The sequence below is a fragment of the Protopterus annectens genome, chromosome 13.part0, assembly GCF_019279795.1.
Source record: "Protopterus annectens isolate FY-2018-M chromosome 13.part0, PAN1.0, whole genome shotgun sequence".
Lineage (NCBI taxonomy): Eukaryota > Metazoa > Chordata > Ceratodontiformes > Protopteridae > Protopterus > Protopterus annectens.
The window spans coordinates 145,441,728-145,466,681 of NC_056747.1; the positions used below are offsets into that span (position 1 = coordinate 145,441,728).

The following is a 24,954-nucleotide window of genomic DNA, read 5'->3' on the forward strand; positions in this document are numbered from 1 at the left end:
CTGCTTGTTGGACTCGATCAGACAAACTGTTTTGGAGGGAAATAGTGAATATAGCAGCATGGCATCAAGTGGAGCAGAGTTGTGCTGTTGTGCACAATTTAAGTTCTGCACAGCCCTCCCAGCACCCACCCACTCATGCCTGCAGGTCAGAAAGCCTCCAGGTAAGAAAAAATAATTCTGTCCATCCATCTACCTGTCCACCTGCACAATTTTAACTGATTTTTGCTGTGGGAGTGTTGTGTGTTAACATAGAAGAGTTTACTTCTGGGGAATTGTTCTGTATTCAAATGCTTGTAAGGGATTGCTGCTTACGTCCATATTTGTAAGGGATTGCTGCTGCTTAAGTCCGTATTAAGTCCAAATGGGTGCCATGGTCCTTATTCAATTCAAATGTGTGCTGCTTAAGTCCGTGTTCAATTCGTGTCTGTGCGGGCGTGCGAGAGTGTTGTGTTATTCAACAGGGGATTGCTGCTCTAACGTGAACAGGTATTCAATTTAACATAGAAGGGTTTGCTTCCAAAGGATTGCTCTGTATTCAAATGCTTGTAAGGGATTGCTGCTGCTATTCAACAGTATGTATTTTATGTGTGTGTTTGTAAGGGATTGCTACTGCTATTCAATAGTTTTTAGAAGGGATTGCTGCTGCTATTCAACAGTATTTGTAAGGGATTGCTGCTGCTATTCAACAGTATTTGTAAGAAATTGCTGATGCTATTCAATCATATTTTGTGTATGTATTTGTAAGGGATTGCTGCTGCTATTCAATCGTATTTTGTGTGTGTGTGTGTGTGTGTGTGTGTGTGTGTGTAAAATGCCCCAGTTAAGTATACCTGGTGGTTAGTGTTACTCAGGCTCAAACCCTTTAACTTTAGGTACAAGAAGCAAAAGCCTGAATTCTCTGCCCATACCACTTGAGAGCTATGGGCCCAACTCCTTGAATCACATTTTTACGGGATGGTCTGTTCCTCTTAAAATTTGTGGTTTTCTGGCAAACCAGTGAGAAAAGAATTAACTAATGATAGCCATTTAAGTTTCAGTCTTCCTTTCAGGAAATGCATGGTAACATATAACATTTTATTCCAGCAACTTTCCAAGATTACACAAGCAATGTTTAAAATATGTCGCTGGGTTTTGGGCCTATGCCCCCCACACACACACACACACACTAAATTTTGGCTTTTTCCAGATTTCGTGTGCTGCAAAGTTGAGATGTAGTTAAGTGTCAAGTGGATTTTTACAAGGAGCTGAGAGCTTCAGGGGAAGAGAAGTTTAGTGCTGCTTATGCCAAGTCTGTTTGCATTATTAGCAGCACAACAGGTAGTATACTTGCTTTTGATGCAGAAGGCTGTGGGTTCTACTACCACACTATGTAGATGGACTGCTGATACTGTACTGTGTTGTACATTTAAAGGGAGTTGATGCTGCAGTCCTGAGAATGTTCACCTTTGGAGTAGATACCTAGTAACTATGAACCTGTTATCAGTTTGCCATCCATTCCCTACTGCAATACTACTAGCTTATCATGTTTTAATGTAACATAGGCAATTTATTCTTCAAGAGCAACAGGCACTTTATTTGCAGATGAAACAATGAAATATAAAGTTCCATGATTACCCCCCCACTTTTTTTCTGGTTTTCTATATGGGGTCTGCTGTTGCTTGTCAGCTGTCAAAATCTCTTTCGATTCAGTGCAGTTAATTTTATTTTTATAAAAGAAAATCATAGTTTAGTTTTATACAAGTTCAAAGTTTGATACACATTCAAATGTTTATATAAATTAAACAATATTGGTCTGGTTATATTTTGTGTTTAATATTTTGTCTGTTCTTCAATTTGCATTCTACTGCAGTGGGTGGGGTTACATAATTATATATGCAAATTTTATGTTAATCAGTGTACAGATTTTTGGCCAGTTGTACCTACTTTTCTTGGGGCTTTGTCCAGATTTTTGATGTTTCCAGGTTGAGGGGTATGGCCAAGCAGGATATCTTTCATCTACACAGTACATCCATACATGTGGCCATACTTCTATAATCGCATGAAGACATCCTGTGCAGCTATGTGCTTATTTGCACAGTCCCCATTTTAACCCAATCAAACTAGGAAAAATGCTTAAATGAAACTGTTGCAGTACAAAGAGTACAACATACACCTTGTTACTAAATTTCCATAGCATGTAAGACATAAAGTCAAGCAGTGAGAGATGTACTACAAAAGGAGAGGACAGAATAGGGTGATAGAAAATAACCCACTTCTGAAGTCAATCTCACACATCGGAAAGAATGAGTTCCTTGTACATGTATGCTATATTGTTAAAGAGAACTTCTAAAGTGGGTACAAAAAATGAAACACATTTATTTTCATTCTCCATGGTAAAAGCCCCTAAGCCTATTTGTTCCTCTGGGCAAGAGTTAATGATTTAGGAGTGGAAGTTGTTATCTTGATGTTATTGATTACGGTCTTCTATTTTAAACCACAGAAACTTCTGTGCATACCTGAAGCATCCTAGGGGATGGCACATAATGGGCTTTTGCAATGTATGTGCACACCTCTTTGCATACATAACCAAATAGCCCTGGCCCCCGAGTAGAGAAAAGCTCTGTGTCAGAGTCTACCTTGGAAAGTGTACCAAGCCACATGGGCCATTCCCCTTCCCCAATCAAAAGTAAGCAACCTAAGCTTTCAACTCCTCTGTGCACCAACTCCAAAAAGTGGCTGGGTCATTATCAAACATGGGTCACCCGGGTTGTTCTCAAAGCTTTATCACGCCGTGCCAACACAGCTAAAACAAATGGAAATTTCTAAGAAACTTACATACAGGATGCAAAATAGCTGATGCAAGGAAATGCTTAAGTCAGGACACCCTGTAGGACAGCACTGAGAAAAGATGCTGTACTGCTAAAACGTGGACGTAGGTTACAATGGTTCATAAAGATTTACTCTGACAGTCAAAAGACAACTGCACAAAAAGAAATAATAGAAGCCTGAACTTGAAATGTCAATGTAATAATCACATTCTGAACAAATAGTATAAAAATGACAATAGACACACAGTTTAATAACATGGGCTTCTGTATAATAACACTACTGTCTTAACTTGTCATAAATGACATACACTACATTAAACATCAGGGGGAAGCATAATGATTTTATTATACAAGTAAATATGCATAACAAGTCATGTAAAGCTTTAACTTGAATTGTGGTTTTGTAACCCATCTTGACCATACATAATACTTAAGCTGTTACCAAGGTAACTAATGTTTAATACATGACATCAAACTGATTAAGCTGTTCAAGGGAAACAATAGACGCCTTAACTAGGAATGTCACAGAATGTAACAATCACATTCGGAACAGATAGTATTAAATTGACAATAATCACTCAGTTTAACCTTTGCTGATTATACAAAATAGAATGTTGCCATTTAAATCTAAAAACTTTCAGTATATGCCATAAAATGACAATTTATGAATATGGAAAGGGAAAGTACAGTTGTGTACACTTACCACAAATGTAGATGTTCGAGTGTATTCACTATTGCAGTCATTACATTTGGGTAATCCTGCTGGCAGGTTGCCCTCAGCCGGCCTGAATTCCAAAGTCTTGGGTCCTGCGTCAGCTGCTAACGCCCCTTCCCTGACGTCAGGTCGTCAGGGGTATAAAAGAAACAGATGTCAGGTGCCCCCAAAAAGGGTAGCCAAACTTTATATAAATACACCCATATAAATTTTACCTTCATCTATAAGCAAATACATCACATAGGTAGTATAAATCAGAGAAGAAAAGATAAGTTCCAAAAGAAAAAAAGGGGACGGCGTGTGGGTAACCTGGACTGCAACAGTGAATACACTCAAACATCTACATTTATGGTAAGTGTACACAACTGTACTATGTTCTTCGTGTTTCACTGTTGCAGTCATTACATTTGGGTAGAGTCCCAAAGCTATGGTTGGGAGGCTGGAACTAGACAGAAGTAGGAGTGGCTATGAGGCCCTGCAGAACTGCAGTGGCAAAGCCTGCCCTGGATTTAGAGTAGAGTGGCAGATGATAATGCTTTGTAAAGGTGTACAGTGAACCCCAAGTAGCCACATCTAAAATGTCTCTGGTTGGTACTCCCCTGAGAAAGGCTGCTGAGGTGGCTGCAGCTCTGGTGGAATGAGGCCTAATGCCCTTAAGCACTGGCTTGCTATGGTGTAAGTAGCAGAAACGAATGCAGTGGCCTAACCACTTAGAAAATAGTCTGCTTTGAGATAGGCTTTCCTTGTGATCCTGCAGCATATGCTACTAGTAATTACTCTGTCTTCCTGAAAGCTTTGGTTCTGTCCAAGTAGAATCTAAGCTGTGTGTGTATGTCCAAATAATGCAGAATTCTCTCCCCCTTGTTTTGTGGATTTGGGTAAAAGGTTGGCAGATGGATGGCTTGGTTAAGCGCCACACTGGACACTACTTTAGGCATAAATGTTGGGTTTGTCCTCAGGGAGACCCTGTCTGGATGAAAAATGATGAAAGGTTCCACAGCCATGAGCGCCTATACTCTGAAACTCGTCTTGCAGAAGTAATTGCTAAGAGCAGAGCTGTTTTCCAAGATAAAAACTTCATATCAGCAGTAGCAGCTGGCTCAAAAGGATGCAGAGTGAGCTTTTCCAAGACATAGTTGAGGTCCCACGCAGGTATTGGTAGTCTCCTTGGGGGCCTTAAATATTTGGCTCCTCTGAGGTACTGTCTTAATAATGGATGAGAAAAAAGTGGTGGCTCTGTATTGTAATGAGCCAAAATGGCAGAGGCATGAATTTTAATTGATGAAAAAGATAGGCCTTTGTCCAACATCTCAGTTAAGTATTGCAAAATCTGAGGAATATTTGGTACCGCTGTATCGGTTCCTTGTGCCTGGTTCCAGGCACAGAATCTCTTTCATTTTCCTGCATAAGACTTTCTAGTACTAGGCCTTCTGGCTTCCAGAATGACATCCATCACAGCTTTACTGAGAGGTGTTTTTTGTATGACTACATTATCCGCCAAGTTTAATTTCCTGAGTTGGCTGTGCATGATCTGATTGTTTTGCTGGGACAGTAGTCGAGGTATTTGAGGTAAGGTCCAAGCTGGGTACAGACATAAGTTCCTTAGTATTGGATACCAGTACTGGCGTGGCCAGTCTGGGGCAATCAGTATCATCTTTGGCTTCTCCTGTCTGACCTTTAGGAGCACCTTGGGGAGGAGAGGCAGTGGAGGAAAGGCATATACGGATAGGTTTTTCCAGCTGAAAGATAGGGTGCCCACTTTCCATGCTTGTCTGTGATAAGTCCTTGTGCAGAATCTTTTTAGTTGGTAATTGAGAGGGGAGACAAATAGACCTATGTCCGGGCATTCACATTTCCTTGTTATCATGCTGAAGACTTGTGGATCCAGCTTCCACTCATGGGGATCTATGAGGTTTCTGCTTAGTTCGTCTGCCGGAGTATTTTCCTTTCCTGGAAGGAATTGTGCCTGCAGATGCACTTGGTAAGTAAAGCTGTGTCCCACAAGGTCATGGCTAGTCTGCAAAGGGGGTAAGAATGTGTGCCCCCCTGCTTGTTTATATACCATGTGACCGTGGTGTTGTCTGTCTTTATCAGTAGTTGTCCCGGATGAAGCAGGTCCTTGAAGGCTGTCAGGGCATTTTGAACAGCTAACATCTCTTTTTGATTGATATGTAGATGCATTTGGTTTGAGGACCATGTGTCCTGAATGCATCTTCTTGCCATGTGGGCTCCCCAGGCATAGTCTGATGCATCCGTTGTTAGTGTCTGCCTGGCTGGAGGTAATGTGAATGGCTGTCCCTTGTTCTGGTGACAAGCCTTTGCCCACCATTAAAACTCCTGCTGCAGGCAGGGAATGAGAGTTATGACTGTTTCCAGGCTATGGCAATGTTGAGTCCAAACATTTTTTAGGTACCATTGAAGTTTCCACATATGCAGTCTTGCATATGGAATTAGTAGGATGCAGGATGCCATGAAGCCCAAAGCCTGCAGAATTTTTCTTGCAGATAACTGGGCCTTTGTTGCCAACATTTTGAAATAGGCAGTCAGTTGCTTTGTTTGTCTGGCATGAGATAAGCCATCTGGGCAGTTGTATTCAAGCTTGCACCCAGGAATGTTATCTCTTGTGAGGGTACTAGGTTTGATTTCTTTTTGTTGACTGTGTACCCTAGGCATGTTAGAAGTCTTTTCACGAATGCCAGATGTTGAAGAAGAATGCCCTTGTTCTCTGCTTGAATGAGGCAGTCGTCCAAGTAAGGATATATTTGTATTCCTCTGTCTGCAGAATGCAATTACCGGTGCCAGGCACTTTGTAAAGACCCTGGGCGCAGTAGATAAGCCAAAGGGCAGTGCAGAGAATTGGTAATGCATTGATCCAGCCTTGAATCTTAGGTATCTTCTGCATGATTGTCTGATTGGAACATGCAGGTATGCCTCTTTTAGGTCTGAAGTCACAAGCCAAGCATTCTTGCCCAGCATGGGCAGAAGCTGCTGCAAAGTCAACATTTTGAATTTTGGAATACCCAGGAAAGTGTTCAGAATAGATAGGTCCAGTATCGGCCTCCAGGCCTTGTCCTTTCTGGGTACCAAGAACAGTCTTGAGTAAAATCCTTGTCCCTGCTCTTGCTCTGGTACCTGTTGAATGGCCCCCATGTCCATGAGGGATGAGACTTGTTTTTGAGCCTCTGCCCATTGATTTTTTGGCAGATCTGGGCAGCCGTTTGCCTTTGGCAGAGTATGGAAAAGGAACTTGTAGCCTTCTGACACTATGTTTAGAACCCACTTGCCCTGGGTTATGATATGCCCAATTTCCCCCCTAAGGGTGCTGCCAGAAGATAAGTGCTTGGTGCAGGCAGGGGGAAGTCATTGGGACTGTTTTCTGTATGTTTGTGATCTATCTTCTCCAGTCTTGGAGGTAGAAGCACCCCATTGCTTGGGCCTGTAAGAACCTTGCGCCTGGGATCTGCCCCTTTTAGGTCTGTCTGACACAGGAAAGGACCAATTTGTTGTAGGCTGGTGTCTACAAAACCTAGGTGGCTGTACTTGTAAAAAATCTTTGACAGTTTGCATATATTTAGCTTTGTCCTCCATTTTCTTTAACACCTCTTCTGCCTTAACACCAAACAAAGTATTATGCTGTAAAGCTGCTTCTAGTAATTTAACTTTAACATGATCAGGCAGATTTTGTTCCTTTAACGAAGCATGCCCCCTAATTACAGAACCTGTAGCTGCAGCCCTGCAGGAGGCCTCCAACGAATCAAAACCACATTGCAAAGTATGTTTTCCAACTTGTTCTGCTGCATACAGTAAATCCTGCATTTCCTTGTTTTCTGCACATTCAGAATTTCACAACATTTTCTGTTTAAGCAATCCCATGACATGTTGCTGATACTTAAGCATATGAAATTGACAGTTTTAAGGCCCTTATAGCCAAAGTTGCAGATGTGTAAACCTTTTTCCCCATCTATCCAGTGCCCTTGAATCTCTGTCAGAGGGGGTTGGGTTTTTTTGCCATGGAAGCCTTAACTCCATTTGGACACTGTGAAATAGTTTCTGGGTCAGCAGCAGGGTTTTTAAAAATAAATTTGTGTGAGTCAGGAACCCTGTAATATCTGTCAGGCTTAACAGGAGCTGGGGATAAGGAGTCAGGGGTCAGACTAGACTCTGACAAGACATCATCTACAATGTCTAACACAGGTGGAATGGCTAGAGGCCTGTGCTGAGGTAGTAAAAGAAAATCCCGGAGCCTCTTTTTAGATTCTGAAAAATCTTGGCTCTCCCAGTGGAAATGCTCCCTCATGATATGTAAGGTTTCCCCAAAGGAATAGTCCTCAGGAGGAGATGCTGAAGGTATAGATTCTTCAGCATCAGAATCCTCATAGGGAGGAAGAGAATATTCCTGATCAGAAGAGAAATCAGAAAAAATAGAAACCTGATCTGAAGATTCATAGTCAGTCTCTTGCCTAGGCCTCTTATCAGGTGGGGGATGGGAACCCCTGATCAAGGTAATTAAGTCTTCGGCCATTTTGAGTATGTGTTTTTTGGGCATAGAGGCCTGTCCACGTGGCTCGAGTTTGTTTCCTTGCTTTAGAAGGTGCTTTTGTCTTTGCCTTTGAAGCTGAAGTCGTTTTAATGTAAAGATGTTTAGGTCTGAATACACCCTCAGAAGCCGGAACCTGCTCAGTGGCTCTGGACCCATCTAAGGGGTTAGCGTCCGAGGCTCCAATACCTTGAGTATCTAGCTGCATGGCCGACTCCATGTGGGAGTTGGTAGCGGCCTGCGACTCTAAAGTAGTGGGTGTCAGGGGCTGCGAAAGCGCCTCAATAAGAACCGGCGACTGGCTTAGGAGAAGCTTCGTCGTCGGTTCTGGGCCTCGGTTGTTTTTCTCTATCCTTTTCTTTGTGTTTTTTTTAAACTCCGGTAGTCGGATGGCTATCCGACAACATTTCAGGATAATTAAACTGGCGTCCAAAATAGTTTAAAGCAAAATCATACCGACGCTCAATAGTGCGTTGGTTAAATCTAGCACAAAACCGACAACCAGAAAAGTTGTGATCAGGTCCTAGGCAAGGAATACAGTAAGAATGAAAATCCTTATGAGGTATTTGCTTTCCACAAGAAATACAATTATTAACTTTTTCTGACATCGGTCTGGAGCAAGAAAAAAGTTTCCCCAATGGGGTACTTAGCTTTATTGAAGACTTCGGATCTGAAACTCAAACACGAAAATCTCAGGAGTCGGCCGACCAGCACTTGCAAACTGCTTCTGCTTCGGGCACCGCACGGCAAGAAAGACTGAAGAAAATGGCATCGGCTGTTTCTTTTATACCCCTGACTACCTGACGTCAGGGAAGGGGCATCAGCAGCCGACGCAGGACCCAAGACTTTGGAATTCAGGCCGCCTGAGGGCAACATGCCAGCAGGATTACTCAAATGTAATGACAGCAACAGTGAAACACGAAGAACATCCTGTAATCATTAATCACAATAAGTGAATTTGTTGTTTTTAACCTATAATTGCACTCATTTTATAATAAGAAATGACAGATATGAAAATTCTTATGTGTAGGAATTGGGGGGAAGAGGGATGCACTGACAATTAAAATTAAATTTAAAATACACTAACTTTCATCAATGTTCACATAAAACAAACTTGATGCTTTAAGTAAGTTAGCAATAAAGTGATTACTTAAATGTTGGCAAACAATGAAATATAACTTCTGATATATCCAGTAAAATACATTGAATTATAAACATTAGGTATAAATATTATTACCATCTATTTATATTAAGTAATAAGTTTTGAAAGACTTCATCGATAAGGGTGAATATATTAAATAACTGTATGCTATAATCTTTTACTGAGGTTTTATATATGACACTTTACTATGATTGAATTGCTTGTCATCTAGCTTTCATGTAAATACTAACTGCTTATACAATAAGTAGACATTTATATTGTATTAGAATTCTGTCTAATCTACAATAGTACTATATCTGTTCAAAATAATACAAATATTGCTTATTCCTATTACAAATATTCTCCATATGATAATTCAATTTATGGGACTCAGATGTTCTGGATTGTCAAGGTAGGAGTGATAATCTAACGGACCTAGGTTTATCCATCAGATTTGGAATGATTTTCATTCCACGGCTAGTGCGGACCTTAGTTTTGATAACATTTATTAATTTACATTTTTTTTCAGAAAAACATTTTTGGTATGCCTGACAAAACTATTACTTTATTGGTAAACACTCAAAGTATAAAACTGATAATTTCCTTTAAAAGCTCAAACATACACTTTATAGTAATCAGAGGAAAATGTTTAATAGTCACAATAAAACAAAAAGTATATAGTCTAAATAACCTAAGATGGATTTAACTTTATTATCTTTAAATACCAATGGCTTAAACAATCCTAGCAAGAAATCAAATCTACTGAAATATTTAAAACTGAACAAAGCACAAACCGTCTTCCTTGAAGAAATTCATTTCAAAACAAAAAAGAAGTTATGTTCTTACCATAACGTTCCATGTGAGCTGTTCATCTCGACTTTGTTCTTACACATGGGTTCGGAGCCGATCCATCAGCTCAAATTCGGCCGCTTTCCAAGCTCTAGATCTCTTAGAAGCTCGAGACACAGTCCCTATCCCATGATGCTCTGCTGCCAAACCCCAGATCTGGTTCGCGTAACCAGCAAGAAACACAACTAAGCAACCCAATATAACAAAGTAACTATTTACAATTAGTTAAAAGATAACCTGGCTGACAAGAGGATACTAGTAAGATCAAACAGACCACCAGCCATACCCATTCTTCCAGAACATGGAGAGGGAAGGTGGGAGGGAGTGTAAGAACAAAGGCGAGATGAACAACTCACATGGAACGTTATGGTAAGGACATAACTTCTTTATGTGAAGTTGTTCAATCTCGTCATTTGTTCTTACACGTGGGTAGTGTCCCAAGCACCCTAATCCTGGGCGGCTCACGGGAGTACATTCCTGACAACGATGAAACCAAAGGAAGCCCTGTCCACCGTGTAATGAGTAATAAATGTATGAGGTTTGGACCAAGTAGCAGCTGCACAAATGGTGTCCAAAGGTAAACGAGCTGCATGAGCTAAGGATGTAGAAATAGCCCTGGTAGAATAAGCTTTCACTTCAATTTCTAAAGGTTGATGGGATGAAGAATATGCAAACTTTATACAATCAGAAAGCCATTTGGACAACATAAATTTGGATACCGAAAGGCCCTTCTTATTGTCTGCATGGGAAAAGTACAGTTTTGTACCTACCATAAATGTAGATGTTTGAGTGTATACACTGCTGCAGTCATTACACTTGGGTTATCCTGCTGTCAGGTGGTTCCCCAGTTGGCTTGAGTTCTAAAGTCTTGGTCCGGCGTCGGTTGCTGTCGCCTCCTCCCTGACGTCAGTGCGACAGGGGTATATAAAATGCAGCCGACACCATTTTCTTCAGTTTTTCCTGCCCCAGATGTCAGGTGCCTCTAAATAGGTAGGCAATTCCAATTGCTAATAAAACATACATAAGAAAAGCAAACAACAACTTACAGCTACCAGCAAATACTCCCCATAGGTAGTAAAGGGTAGAAGACATAGGTACATACCAGCCAGTAAGAGGGGAAGGAGGGAAGGTAACCTGGACTGCAACAGTGTATGCACTCGAACATCTACATTTATGGTAGGCACAAAACTGTACTATGTTCATCGTGTTACACTGCTGCAGTCATTACACTTGGGTAGACTCCCAAAGCTGAGGTAAGGTGGCTGGTTCTATAAGGCATTAGGGGTGGCTATAAGGCCCTGCAGCGGCGAAGCCAGCTCTGGATTTAGAGTATAGAGACAGATGGTAATGCTTGGTGAAGATATGTACAGAACTCCAAGTTGCTGCTTCCAAAATATCCTTGGTAGGTACTCCCCTGAGGTAGGCAGTTGAAGTGGCTGTTGCCCTGGTGGAGTGAGATCTAATGCTGCTAGGTTTTCCATGGTATGTGTAGCAGAAACGTATGCAATGTCCTATCCATTTTGAAACAGTCTGTTTTGAAATGGCTTTTCCCCTGTGCTCCTCCAGCATATACTACCAATAATTGCTCAGATTTTCCAAAAGCTTTGGTTTTGTCCAAGTAGAAGCGTAACTGCCTGTGAATGTCCAAAGAATGCAGTAGTCTCTTCCCTTTATTCTGTGGTTTAGGATAAAAAGTTGGCAGGTGAATAGTTTTGTTTAGAGCCACACTGGATAACACCTTTGGCATAAACGTAGGGTTAGTTCTTATTGACACCCTGTCCTGGTGGAAAATGAGGAAAGGTTCCACTGCCATTAGTGCCTGTAATTCTGAAACTCTTCGTGCTGATGTTATTGCCAGGAGCAGAGCAGTTTTCCAAGAGATGTACTTTAATTCTGCTGTGTTATCTGGCTCAAAGGGAGGTAAAGTTAATTTTTCCAAAACAAAGTTGAGGTCCCAAGTTGGAGTAGGTGCTCTATGGGGCGGTCTTATGTTTTTAGCCCCTCTGAGGTACTGTTTTAACAGAGGATGAGAGAAAATTGGTGGATCCGTGTTGTAATGAGCAGAGATGGCAGAGGCGTGGATCTTGATGGATGAGAAGTAGAGGCCTTTGTCCAGCATCTCAGTTAAGTATTGTAGTATCTGAGGACTGTTTGGGACAAGAGGGTCAAGGCTGTGAGCTTGGTTCCAGGCACAGAATCTCTTCCATTTATCCGAATAGGCTTTCCTGGTACTAGGCCTTCTGGCCTCCAGAATGACATCTGTAACAGCTTTGGAGAGAGGCATTGCTTGCTTGACTAAGGAATCTTCCATGCAGCTAGGTTTAAGGTCTTTAGCTGGCTGTGTAGTATTTGATTGCTGTGCTGAGTCAGTAGATGTGGGATTTGAGGCAAAATCCAGGGTGGTTCTTGTGCTAAGCTCCTTAAGATTGGGTACCAGTGCTGGCGTGGCCAGTCTGGTGCAATCAGGATCATCTTTGGCTCTTCTTGCCTGGCTTTTATGAGTACCTTTGGCAGGAGAGGTAGTGGTGGGAAAGCGTATACTTGTAGGTTCTCCCAGCTGAATGAGAGGGCATCCACTTTCCATGCTTGTGGATGGTAACTCCTTGTGCAGAATTTTTGTAGCTGGCAGTTTGTTGGGGATGCAAACAGATCTATGTCCGGGCTCTACCATTTCTGTGTTATCATTCTGAATATTTGTGGATTCAATTCCCATTCGTGGGGATCCATGATGTTTCTGCTTAAGTCGTCTGCCAATGTGTTTTTCTCTCCTGGCAGGAATTGTGCTTGCAGATGAACTTGAAGGTTTATAGCTGTGTTCCACAAGGTCATGGCTTGTCTGCATAGGGGGTAGGAGTGAGTGCCCCCTTGCTTGTTTATGTACCAAATAACTGTGGTGTTGTCTGTCTTTAGTAGTAGTTGTCCTGGATGCAGCAGGTCCTTGAAAGCTATAAGGGCATTTTGTACAGCTAGCATCTCTTTTTGATTGATGCGAAGATGCCTTTGTTCTGCGGGCCATGTGCCCTGAATACATTTGCCTGCCATGTGTGCTCCCCAGGCGTAATCCGATGCATCTGTTGTCAGTGTTTGCCTGGCTGTGGGTAGTGTAAAAGGCTGTCCTTGCTTGTCTGGCGTGAGATAAGCTATCTATGCTGTTGTGTTCAAGCTGGCACCCAGGAATATAATCTCTTGTGAGGGCAGTAGTTTTGATTTCTTTTCGTTTACTGTGTACCCCAGGCAACTTAATAACTTTTTTACAAACGCCAGATGCTTTAGAAGAATGTCCTTGCTCTCTGCTTATATCAGGCAGTCGTCCAGGTACGGATAAATTTGAATTCCTTTCTGTCTGCAAAATGCAATTACTGGTGCCAGGAACTTTGTGAGGACCCTGGGCACAGTAGACAAGCCAAAGTGCAGTGCAGAGAACTGGTAGTGCATTGAACCAGCTATGAATCTGAGGTATCTTCTGCAGTTTTGTCTGATAGGGACATGCAGGTATGCCTCCTTGAGGTCCAAAGTCACGAGCCAAGCTTTCTTGCCCAGCATGGGAAGAAGCTGCTGTAGTGTCAACATTTTGAATTTCAGAACATGCAGGTAAGTGTTTAGAGATGAAAGATCCAGAATGGGCCTCCAGGCTTTGCCCTTTCTGGGTACCAGAAAGAGTCTTGAGTAAAATCCTTGTCCTTGCTCCTGTGATGGTACCTTTTGAATAGCTCTCATATCCATGAGTGCTGTAATTTGTTTTTGAGCCTCTGCCCATTGATTTGGTGGCAGATTTGGCATTCCTTTTAACCTTGGCAGAGTGTGAAAGTGGAACCTGTAACCTTGAAATACAATGTTGAGAACCCATTTGTCTTTGGTGATCATTTGCCAATTGTGGTAGAAGAGTGCCAGTCTTCCTCCCAAGGGGGCTGCCAAGAGAGATTTATTTGGCAGCTGTAGTGGGAAGTCATTGGAGCTGCTTTTTATATGATTGGGGCCTGTCTTCCCCTTCTTTCTGGCCTGATGCAACCCATTGTCGAGGCCTGTAAGGACCTTGTGTTTGACCTCTACCTCTTGGACGTCTGTATCTTCCCCTTTGAGGTCTGTCTGTAATTGGAAAGGACCAATTCTTAGTTGGCCAGTTTTTGCTAAATCTAGGAGGCTGAACCTGTAAGAAATCTTTCACCGTTTGCATAGATTTTGCCTTATCCTCCATTTTCTTTAATACCTCTTCTGCCTTATCTCCAAACAAGACATCCTGCTGCAAAGGTGCATCCAATAATCTTGCTTTAACATGATCTGGTAACGTATGTTCTTTTAACCAAGCATGTCTTCTAATGAAAGAGCCTGTAACTGCTGCTCTGCAGGAGGCCTCTAGAGAATCAAAACCACATTGCAAAGTATGCTTTCCCACTTGTTCAGCTGCATGTAATAAATCCTGCATTTCTTTAAAATTAGGAGGATCTGATTCTGGAAGCATTTTTTGTTTTAACTGAGACAGTAAAAACTGCTGATATTTTAGCATGTGAAACTGGCAATTTAAGGCTCTCATTGCTAAAGTTGCAGACGTATATACTTTCTTTCCCCATCTGTCTAATGCTCTGGAATCTCTGTCAGAGGGAACTGGATTCTTGGCTGATGAGGCCTTAACTCCTTTGGGTCCCTGAGAAATAGTCTCAGGGTCAGCTACAGGACATTTATACAGAAATTTGTGTGAGTCAGGGACTCTGTAGTATCTGTCAGGTTTAACAGGGGCTGGAGGTAAGGAATCAGGATTTAAGCTGGATTCAGTATACACATCATCCACAATATCTAACACTGGCAGAATAGCAAGGGGTCTGTGTTGAGGTAATAAAAAGAAGTCTCTGAACCTTTTCTTGGATTCTGAGCAATCCTGGCCTTCCCAGTGGAAATGCTCCCTCATGGTATGTAGGGTTTCCCCAAAGGAGTAGTCCTCTGGCGGTGAGGCTGATGGAATTGATTCCTCACCATCAGAATCCTCATAAGGGGGTAAAGAATATCCTAGGTCTGAGGATGAATCAGAAGAGATGGACACCTGGTCGGATGAGTCATAGTCTGCATCCTGTCTAGGCCTTTTATCAGGAGGGGGATGGGACCCCCTGACCAGAGTGATTAGGTCTTCGGCCATTTTGAGCATTTGTTTCTTAGGCATGGAGGCCTGTCCTGGAGAATGCTGTATTTGTTTCTTTGATTTTAAAGGAGGCTTAGATTTAGCTGAAGGTTTAATGCTTAACTGAGAAGGTCTGAAGACACCCTCTGAAGCTGTGGGTTGCTCTGCTACTCCGGATCCCTCCGAAAAGGTTAGTCTCGGTAGGCTGAATAACTTGTGCGTCCGAAGGCCCAGCCATCTCCACGTGGGAGTCAGAGGCGGCCTGTGGTTCTACAGAAGTGGTTGTCAGGGGCTGCGAAGGCGCCTCGCTGAAAACCGGAGAACCGGCGACTGGCCTAGAAGAGGCTTCGTCGTCAGTTTTGGGCCTCGGATGCCTATCCTTGTCTTTGCGCTTTTTGTGTATTCTGGTCGTCGGAAGTTCCGACAGCATGGTATAACTGAATTTTCTACCAAAATAATGTCGAGCAAAATCAAACCGACGTTTAATAGTGCGCTTGTTAAACCTAGCACAAAACCGACAACCAGTGACGTCGTGGTCTGGGCCTAGGCATGGGATACAATAGGAATGGAAATCCTTATGAGGTATTTGCTTCCCACAAGAACTACAGTTATTAACTTTTACTGACATCGGTCTGAGGCAAGAAAAAGTTTCCCCAACGGAGTACTTAGCTTTGTAGAAGACTTTGGTTCTGGATTCGGAATGAAAATCTCAGGAGACGGCCGACTGGCACTTGCAAACTGCTTTTGCTTCGGGCACCACGCGGCAAGAAAGACTGAAGAAAATGGCGTCAGCTGCATCTTATATACCCCTGTCGCACTGACGTCAGGGAGGAGGCGACAGCAACCGACGTTGGACCAAGACTTTGGAACTCGGGCCGACTGGGGAACCGCCTGATGGCAGGATAACCCAAGTGTAATGACTGCAGCAGTGTAACACAATGAACATCAAATAGTTGATCTGATTTTCTGAATTCTTTTGTTCTGTCCAAATAAAATCTCAATTGTCTGTGAACATCAAGCTTATGCAACATGTATTCCAATTTACTGGCAAGATGCCTGAAAAAAGTGGGAAGTTCAATGGACTGGTTCAAGTTCGCTTCGGAACAGACCTTTCGGGAGAAAGGATGGATTTGTTCTTCGAGACACCCTGTCAGGGTTAAAGACCAAATATGGGGGCCTAACAGGGAATGCTTGAAGTTCAGAAACTACGTGCCGAAGTAATGGCCACTAAGAAAATTGTCTTCCAAGAAAGGAACTTCAATGGACAAGAAGATGCGGGCTCAAAAGGGGGAAGCATGAGTTGAGAGAGCACCAAATTTAGATTCCAGGGAGTAATCGGATGTCTGATAGGGGGTCAAAGGTGATGAGTCCCTTTCAAAAAGGCTTTACATAATCTGTGGGACATAATGTTAGAACTTCCGCATCCCACATGGAAGTTAGATATGGCAGCCAATTGAACCCTTATAGTAGCGGCTGCCGCGCCACCGTGGAACAGTGAAGTCAAACATTCCAGAATGCTATGAATAGGGGCGATAAAAGGATCAATACCATATTGAGAAGCCCAATGACCAAATTGTTTCCATTTACTGTTATATAGTTTCCTGGTGGAGACTTTATGCGAGGAAAAGTACAGTTTTGTACCTACCGTAAATGTAGATGTTCGAGTGCTAATACAACTGCAGTCATAACAGATGGGTTCTCCTGCCAACAGGCGGGTCCTCAATCGGCCGAATTCCAAAGTCTAGGTCCGGTGTCAGTTGTCGTCGCTTCTTCCCTGACGTCAGTGCGACAGGGGTATAAAAGAACCAGCCGACGCCATTTTCTTCAGTTTTTCTTGCCCCAGAGGTCAGGTGCGCCCAGAAGGAAGGCAATACATACATTTGTGTAATAAAGCAATGCCATATAATCAAAATGCAGTAGTTGCAAGCAAATACACCATAAATGAATATCCCAATCAGGTTGTATGAGGAGGTGTTAGCCAATAGGCCTGTCCCAAGAGGGGAAGGAGGGAGGGAAACCTGGACTGCAGCTGTATTAGCACTCGAACATCTACATTTATGGTAGGTACAAAACTGTACTATGTTCATCGTGCATACAGCTGCAGTCATAACAGATGGGTAGAATCCCAAAGCTAAGAAAGGGGTGGTAGGCACTAGGTGGAACTAGGAGGAGCCAGGATGCCCTGCAAGACTGCAGTGGCAAAGCCTGCTCTAGTTTTGGAGTATAATGGTAGGTGGTAGTGCTTGGAGAAGGTATGCACAGAACTCCAATGGCTGCTTCCAAAATATCTTTGGTAGGAACTCCTCTGAGGAAAGCTGCAGAGGTAGCGGTGGCCCTTGTGGAGTGAGATCTGATGCCTGCAGGTACAGTTTTGCCATGAAAAGAGTAACAAAAGCATATGCAGTGGGCTATCCATTTTGAGATTGTCTGTTTGGAAATTGGCTTCCCTTGAGCTCCTATAGCATAGGACACAAAGAGCTGTTCTGATTTTCTGAAAGGCTTTGTTCTGTCCAAATAATAACGCAGCTGTCTGTGGATGTCCAAGGAATGTAGCAGTCTCTCCCCTTTGTTTTGAAGATTAGGATAAAAGGTAGGTAAGTGTATAGCCTGATTCAAAGCTACCCTGGATACCACCTTTGGCATAAAGGACGGGTTGGTTCGTAAGGAAACTGTCCTGATGGAAGATGATAAAAGGCTTCACAGCCATGAGGGCTTGTAGCTCCGATACCCTACGAGCTGAGGTGATAGCCAGAAGGAAAGCCGTTTTCCAGGACAAATATTGCAAATCTGTTGAGGCAGCTGGCTCAAAAGGAGGCAAGGTCAGCTTTTCTAGAATGAAATTGAGGTCCCAAGCAGGTATTGGTTGTTTCCTTGGGGGTTTTATATTCTTAGCCCCTCTGAGGAACTGTCTTAAGAGGGGGTGAGAGAATAAAGGTGGATCAGTGTTGTATTCTGCAGAAATGGCTGAGGCATGGATTTTGATGGAGGAGAATGAAAGTCCACTGCTTAGCAGCTCAGCTAGATACTGTAATATTTGAGGTAAATTCAGTTTTCCAGGATTCTGTCCCTTTTTCTCATTCCAGGCACAAAACCGTTTCCATTTTGCGGAGTAAGCTTTTCTAGTAGAAGGCCTTCTGGCCTCCAAAATGACATCCTGCACCTCCTTGGAGAGTAGGGTCTGTTGTGATGTTAAGGAATCTTCCATGCGGCCAGATTGAGTGTTTTCAGCTGACTGTGAAGAGTTTTGTAGCTGTGCTGAGTCAGAAGAAGAGGCATTAGAGGAAGGGTCCATGGAGGGGAATGCTTCAGGCTCCTCAGGAGTGGGTACCAGTGTTGTCTTGGCCAGTCTGGAGCAATGAGAATCATCTTTGGTCTGTCTGCTCTGGTTTTTAATAGAACTTTGGGCAGCAGAGGAAGAGGTGGAAAGGCATAAACTGTCATTGTTGTCCAACTGAAAGAGAGAGCGTCCACTCTCCAGGCCATTGGATGAAAAGTCCTTGAGCAGAATTTTGTTAATTGGTGATTTTTGTGGGAGGCAAAGAGATCTATGTCTGGCCTTCCCCATGCTTGAATTATCTCTGTAAAAACTTGAGGATGCAACTTCCATTCGTGTGGATCTGTCATATTTCTGCTTAGGTTGTCTGCCAGCGTGTTTTCCTTGCCTGGCAAGTACTGTGCTTGAAGTTCGATTTGTAATTCCAGAGCCATGTTCCAAAGTGACATGGCCAGCCTGCATAGGGGGTATGAATGGGTTCCTCCCTGTTTGTTTATGTACCACATTACTGTGGTGTTGTCTGTCCTTATCAATAGTTGACCTGGTTGCAGAAGGTCTTTGAAAGCTATAATAGCATTTATTACTGCTAGCATTTCCTTTTGATTGATGTGAAGGTGCTTTTCTTTTTGGGACCATTTTCCCTGAATGCACTGATCTGTCATGTGCGCCCCCCAGGCGTAGTCCAAGGCGTCTGTTGTGATGACTTGATTTGCTTGAGGCTTGCAGGATGGGAGACCTGTGTTTGTTTGGCATGCTTGAGCCCACCACAGAAATTCCTTTTGAAGACATGGAATTAGTGGTATTATTGTTTCCAAACTGTGGCTGTGTTGAGACCATAGGTTTTTCAGGTACCATTGAAGTTTCCTCATATGCAGCTTTGCACATGGGATTAGTAGGATGCAAGATGCCATGAATCCCAGAGCCTGCAGGATTTTCCTTGCAGCCAGCCTGGTGAAATCTGCTAGTGTTCTGAAGTATTGAGTTAGTTGCCCCTGCTTCTCTGGCGTGAGGTAGGCCATCTGGGTGTTTGTGCCCAAGTTGGCACCCAGGAAAATTATTTTCTGATAGGGTATTAGCCTTGATTTCTTTTTGTTGACTGTGTATCCCAGAGAATTCAACAACATTATTACAAAAGCCAGATGTTTCAGAAGTATGTGCTTGCTGTCCGCTTGGATCAGGCAGTCGTCCAAATATGGGTATATTTGTATCCCTTGAAGTCTGCAGTAGGCAATTACTGATGCCAGGCATTTCGTGAATACTCTGGGCGCAGTAGATAAGCCAAAGGGCAATGCAGAGAATTGATAATGGGTTGAACCTGCAAGAAATCTGAGGTATCTTCTGCAATTTTGTCTGATTGGGACATGCAGGTATGCCTCCTTGAGGTCCAATGTTACCAGCCAAGACTCCTTGCCCAGCATGGGAAGAAGCTGCTGTAATGTGAGCATCTTGAATTTTGGTGCAGTAAAAATGTGTTTAGGATGGATAGGTCCAAAATAGGTCTCCAATCTTTTCCCTTCCTTGGTACCAGGAATAGTCTGGAATAAAAACCTTGACCTTGTTCGTGAGTTGGTACCTCTTGAATAGCTTTCATGTCCATGAGATCTGAAATTTGTCTTTGTGCCTCTGCCCTTTGATTGTGTGGCAGGTTTGGCATGCCTCTCATTTTTGGAAGGGTGTGAAAATGGAATCTGTAGCCTCTGTTTATAATGTCCAGGATCCATTTGTCTTTTGTGACAATATGCCAATTTTTTGAAAATAATGCCAGTTTTCCGCCTAAGGGTGCTGTCATTTGAGCCTTGCTTGGCATGCAAAGGGGAAAGTCATTGGGCTTGCTTTCTGAATGGCTGCAAACTATCCTCAAAACCTCTTTGTGTAGGAGCTTGCCATTGTCTGCCTCTAAACGATCCTTGAGATTGCCCTCTGCCCCTCGGGCGCCTGTATCTACCTCTTTGAGGTCTGTCCGTGGCTGGAAATGACCAATTTTTGGAAGGCCAATTTCTACTGAAACGTGGAGGTTGTACCTGTAGAAAATCTTTCACTGTTTGCATTGATTTAGCCTTTTCCTCCATTTTCTTTAATACCTCCTCAGCTTTAACACCAAATAATACATCCTTTTGTAGAGGGGCATCTAGTAATTTAGCTTTGACATGATCTGGTAAGTTTTGCTCCTTAAGCCAGGCATGTCTACGTATCACTGATCCTGTAACAGCAGCTCTACATGAGGCCTCTAGAGCATCAAAACCACATTGCAAGGTATGTTTACCCACTTGTTCTGCACTATGCATCAAATCCTGCAACTCCTTCAAGTCTGGTTGTTCAGGTTGTGACATTTTACTTCTCAACTGTGATAACAGAAACTGTTGGTACTTTAGCATATGGAACTGGCAGTTTAATGCCCTCATGGTTAAGGTGGCCGAGGTGTATACCTTTTTTCCCCACCTTTCTAAGGATCTGGAATCTCTCGGAAGGTAATGGATTTTTAGCAGTGGAGGCCTTAATTCCCTTGGGGCCCTGTGAGATAGTTTCTGGGTCAGCCGCATGGCTTTTGTATAAAAATTGGTGTGAGTCAGGAACACGGTAGTACCTGCCAGGCTTGACTGGGGCTGGAGGTAAAGAATCCGGGTTAAGGCAGGCCTCAGAGTACACATCATCTAGTATGTCTAAGACAGGAGGTATAGCCAGAGGCCTGTGCTGAGGTAGCAAGAGAAAATCCCTAAGCCTTTTCTTGGAATCAGAGTACTCTTGGCCTTCCCAGTGGAAGTGTTCCCTTAAAGTATGCAAGGTTTCCCCAAATGAGTAATCCTCTGGGGGGGGAGACAGAGGGAATGGGCTCCTCTGCATCAGAATCTTCAAAAGGGGAGTAAGAATGTTCCTGTTAATCAGAGTGCTCTGAAATAATGGAGGCCTGGTCAGAGGAGGGGGATTTTTCCTCCACTCTGGGCCTTTTGTCCGGAGGGGGGGGGGTTGAGAACCCCTGATAAGAGTAATTAAATCCTCAGCCATTTTAAGCATCTGTTTTTTAGGCATGGGGCCTGGAGAAGGGCCCTGTGTAGCTTGTCTCTTAGAATGCATGGCTGCTTTAGACTTAGTGAAAGCCTTGATGGAAAAAGAAGAGGAAGGTCTGAAGACGCCTTGAGAGGAGGCAGACCTGTCTACATTTTGAGATTCACCACCAAGAGTGGCTTTGGTATCTGTAGTCGGGGTGTGGGCCGAGGAGCCTGCGACCTCGGGCACAGAAAACAGCGCCAATTAAGTGTCGTCGGTAGGCAGGGGCTGCGTAGGCACCTCACTGAGAACCGGACCACCTGTAGTCGGCTTTGGCATGGTGTGGGTAGAGGCCGCGGACCTCGTGTGTCGGTCCTTATCTTTGCGCTTTTTAGACAAAACTGGAGTCGGAGTATCCGACGACATAATATAGTTAAATTTTTTGCCAAAATAGTGCTGGGCGAACTCCGCCCGACGCTTAATGGTGCGTTTGTTGAATGTAGCACAAAAACGACAGACCGAGACGTCGTGGTCTGGACCTAAGCAAGGAATGCAGAGGGAATGAAAATCCTTATGCGGTATTTGCTTCCCACATGAAATACAATTATTAACTTTGTCTGACATCGGTCTGAGGCAAGAAAAGTTTCCCCAACGGGGTACTTAGCTTTCAAGAAGACTTCGGTTGCAAAATTTTTGTAATTTCAGGAGCTGGCCGATCGGCACTTGCGAACTGCTTCTGCTTCGGGCACCGTGCGGCAAGAAAGACTGGAGAAAATGGCGTCGCCTGGTTCTTTTATATCCCTGTCGCACTGACGTCAGGGAAGAAGCGACGACAACCGACGCCAGACCTAGACTTTGGAATTCGGCCGACCGAGGACCCGCCTGACGGCAGGAGAACCCATCTGTTACGACTGCAGCTGTATGCACGATGAACATCCAGAATATGCTGAACAGCGGGAGACAAATCATGAGACCTGGCTAGGTTGGGAAGTGGAGCAGCCAAGCTGTCAGTTTAAGGGATACAAGACAGGGGGTGAAGACCTCCCGATGAATGAGTCAGAAGGTCTGGCACTGGGTCCAGAAGCCAAGGTTCTTCCACTTGGTATTGTTGAAGGAAGGGGAACCCTATATTTGCCGAGGCCAAAACGGGGCTATCAGAATAACAGTCCTTCCCAGGCTTTTGGCTTTCTGTAAAAATTTGGGGATCAGCAGGGATGGAGGAAAGGCATATAGGAGACCTGAGGGCCAATCGTGTACGAGTGCATCCCTTGGGATGTCCCCTCGGTGGAGGGTACATGGCAAAGTAGCTTCTGCATTTGGCATTCATTGGGGATGCAAAAAGGTTGCAGCAAAGCTGACCCCATTTGCGGAATATCATTTCCGCCACTTGTTCTTTGAGGGACCTCTTGTGAGGCAATAAAATGGCTCTGCTCAATTTGTCCGCTATCATGCTGGATGACCCCGGGATGTGCATTGCTATCAGGAAGCGCCCGGTGGATATAGCCCACTGTCAAATTCTCAGGGCCTCTTGGCATAAGGGGTAAGATCTGGTTCCCCCTTGCTTGTTGATGTACCAGACTACTGACATGTTGTCTGTCTGTATTGCAATCGTCTCTTGAGGTATAGAGTCATGAAAGTGTTGCAACGCTAGGAACACCGCTCTCAACTCCAAGATATTGATGTGCAAACTGGATTCCATCACTGACCAAGTACCTTGGACATTTCTTCCCTGACACAGCCCCCCACCCCCACCCCACCCCACCCTATCAGGGAAGCATCCATGGTCACTGTGGCTGTGGGAGGGGGGAGTACAAACGGAAGACCTACAGTAACTTGCTGGCTGTTCAACCACCAAAGGCGGTCCTTTTCGCAAGTATTGGTCAGCAGAATCTCGTGTGACATTGGAAGTTGTTAATAAGACAATTGTGTGAAGAGTAACCATTGGAGTATCCTCATGTGCATGCACCCCAGAGGAACCACTATGAGAGTCGCTGCCATGGTGCCTAACAGCTTTAGAACTTGGAATGCAGGGACTTTCTTTTCTATCAACAAAAGGGATACTTGGTTTCATAAAGAGATTACTCGTTCTTGAGGCAATCTGACCAGGGCAGTGGTGGTGTCTAGATCTGCTCCTATAAAGGAAATTTGCTGCGACGGCGATAAAGCAGATTTTTCGAAATTTAAGGTTATGCCCAACTGGGAGCACAGGCTGATGGTGTAATCCCTGGCGTGAATCAGGTGATGCCTGGTGGTGGCGGTGAGGAGCCAGTCATCGAGACATGGAAACACCCGGAATCCTAAACGTCTCAGGTGATCCAGGACAACTGCCATGCATTTGGTCAACACTCTGGGGGCTGTGGTGAGACCAAAGGGCAGAGCTCGGAATTGGTAGTGACTGGCCCCCAGCCGGAAACGTAAGTGATCTCTGGATGGCCTGGCCATTTTTATGTGGTTGTACGCATCCTTGAGATCTATCGAGCACATCCAATCGCCCGTTTCGAGAAACGGGATTATCGACTGAAGCGTGACCATCTGGAACTTTTCCTTTTTGACAAAGGAGTTGAGATTGCTGAGGTCTAAGATGGGCCTCCAGTCCCCTGTTTTCTTTGGAACTAAAAATAACCTGGAGTAAGTTCCGGATCCTATTTGGTCTGCCGGGACTGGCTGGATGACTTTTTTTTCCAGCAGCCTCTGAATTTCTACGGCTGCTAGACTCTGCAGACTGGGTGGAACGTCTGGGATTCTTGTCTGAATGGAAGGGAATTCTAAAAAGGGAATGATGTAGCCTCTGGTGATTATGCCTTTTACCCAGGAATCTGATGTAATTCCTAGCCAGGCGTCTGGGTATAAAGCTAAGCGACCCCTGACTGCCTCCAGAGTAGGACGGTCGGGCCTCCTCTCAGGAGCGCTGATAGGGTTTGCCAGGGAACTGCTCCCTGTCACCCTGGTTCTGCGGACCCCCTCTGCCGCCTGGGCGGCGTCTACCATTATACCCCCCTTCTCTGTCCCTGGAGGGGGTTTCACTATGTGTGTTCTAGAAAGCTACTTGGGACTTTCGGAACCACATTTTTCCACCTCTCTGCCCTTTGGGGTATGGTCTAGTGGGGGTGGAAATACAGACTCCTACAGCAGATAGAGTCTTTCCTTCCTGCTCACACGTAGTGAGTGTCTCCTTGACTATGGGCCCAAACAAGGAAGAGCCATCAAATGGGGTATTTACAAAGAAAGTCTTGAAGGCTTCCACAAAGGAGCATAAGCGCATCCAGGATTGTCTCTGCAGAGCTATCGCTGAACTCGCTGCCCGGCTCGATCCCTCTGCTGCATAAGAAATGAGCCTCATGGATGAGTTTACAATGGAATTAAGGGTGTTAAGCTGTGCCGTCACTTTCTGGGAGACAGCATCACCTGTGTTGCCCTGTAGAGCATCTCCAAGCTCTTTTAGGAGATCTCGTTGAAGATGGGTAAAATGGGTTAAATAGTTAAGTGATCTCATTGCAAATGCCGCAGAACTAAAGATGCATTTCCCATATCTGTCC

General features: G+C 44.0%; 1 protein-coding gene across 2 annotated transcripts in view; it reads right to left on the reverse strand.

Annotated features, from left to right (window-relative positions):
• The window catches only part of EPS15L1 (epidermal growth factor receptor pathway substrate 15 like 1), a 3,892,050-nt gene that overhangs the window by 944,230 nt on the left and 2,922,866 nt on the right, over positions 1 to 24,954 (reverse strand). The gene's annotated exons all lie outside the window — the stretch shown is intronic.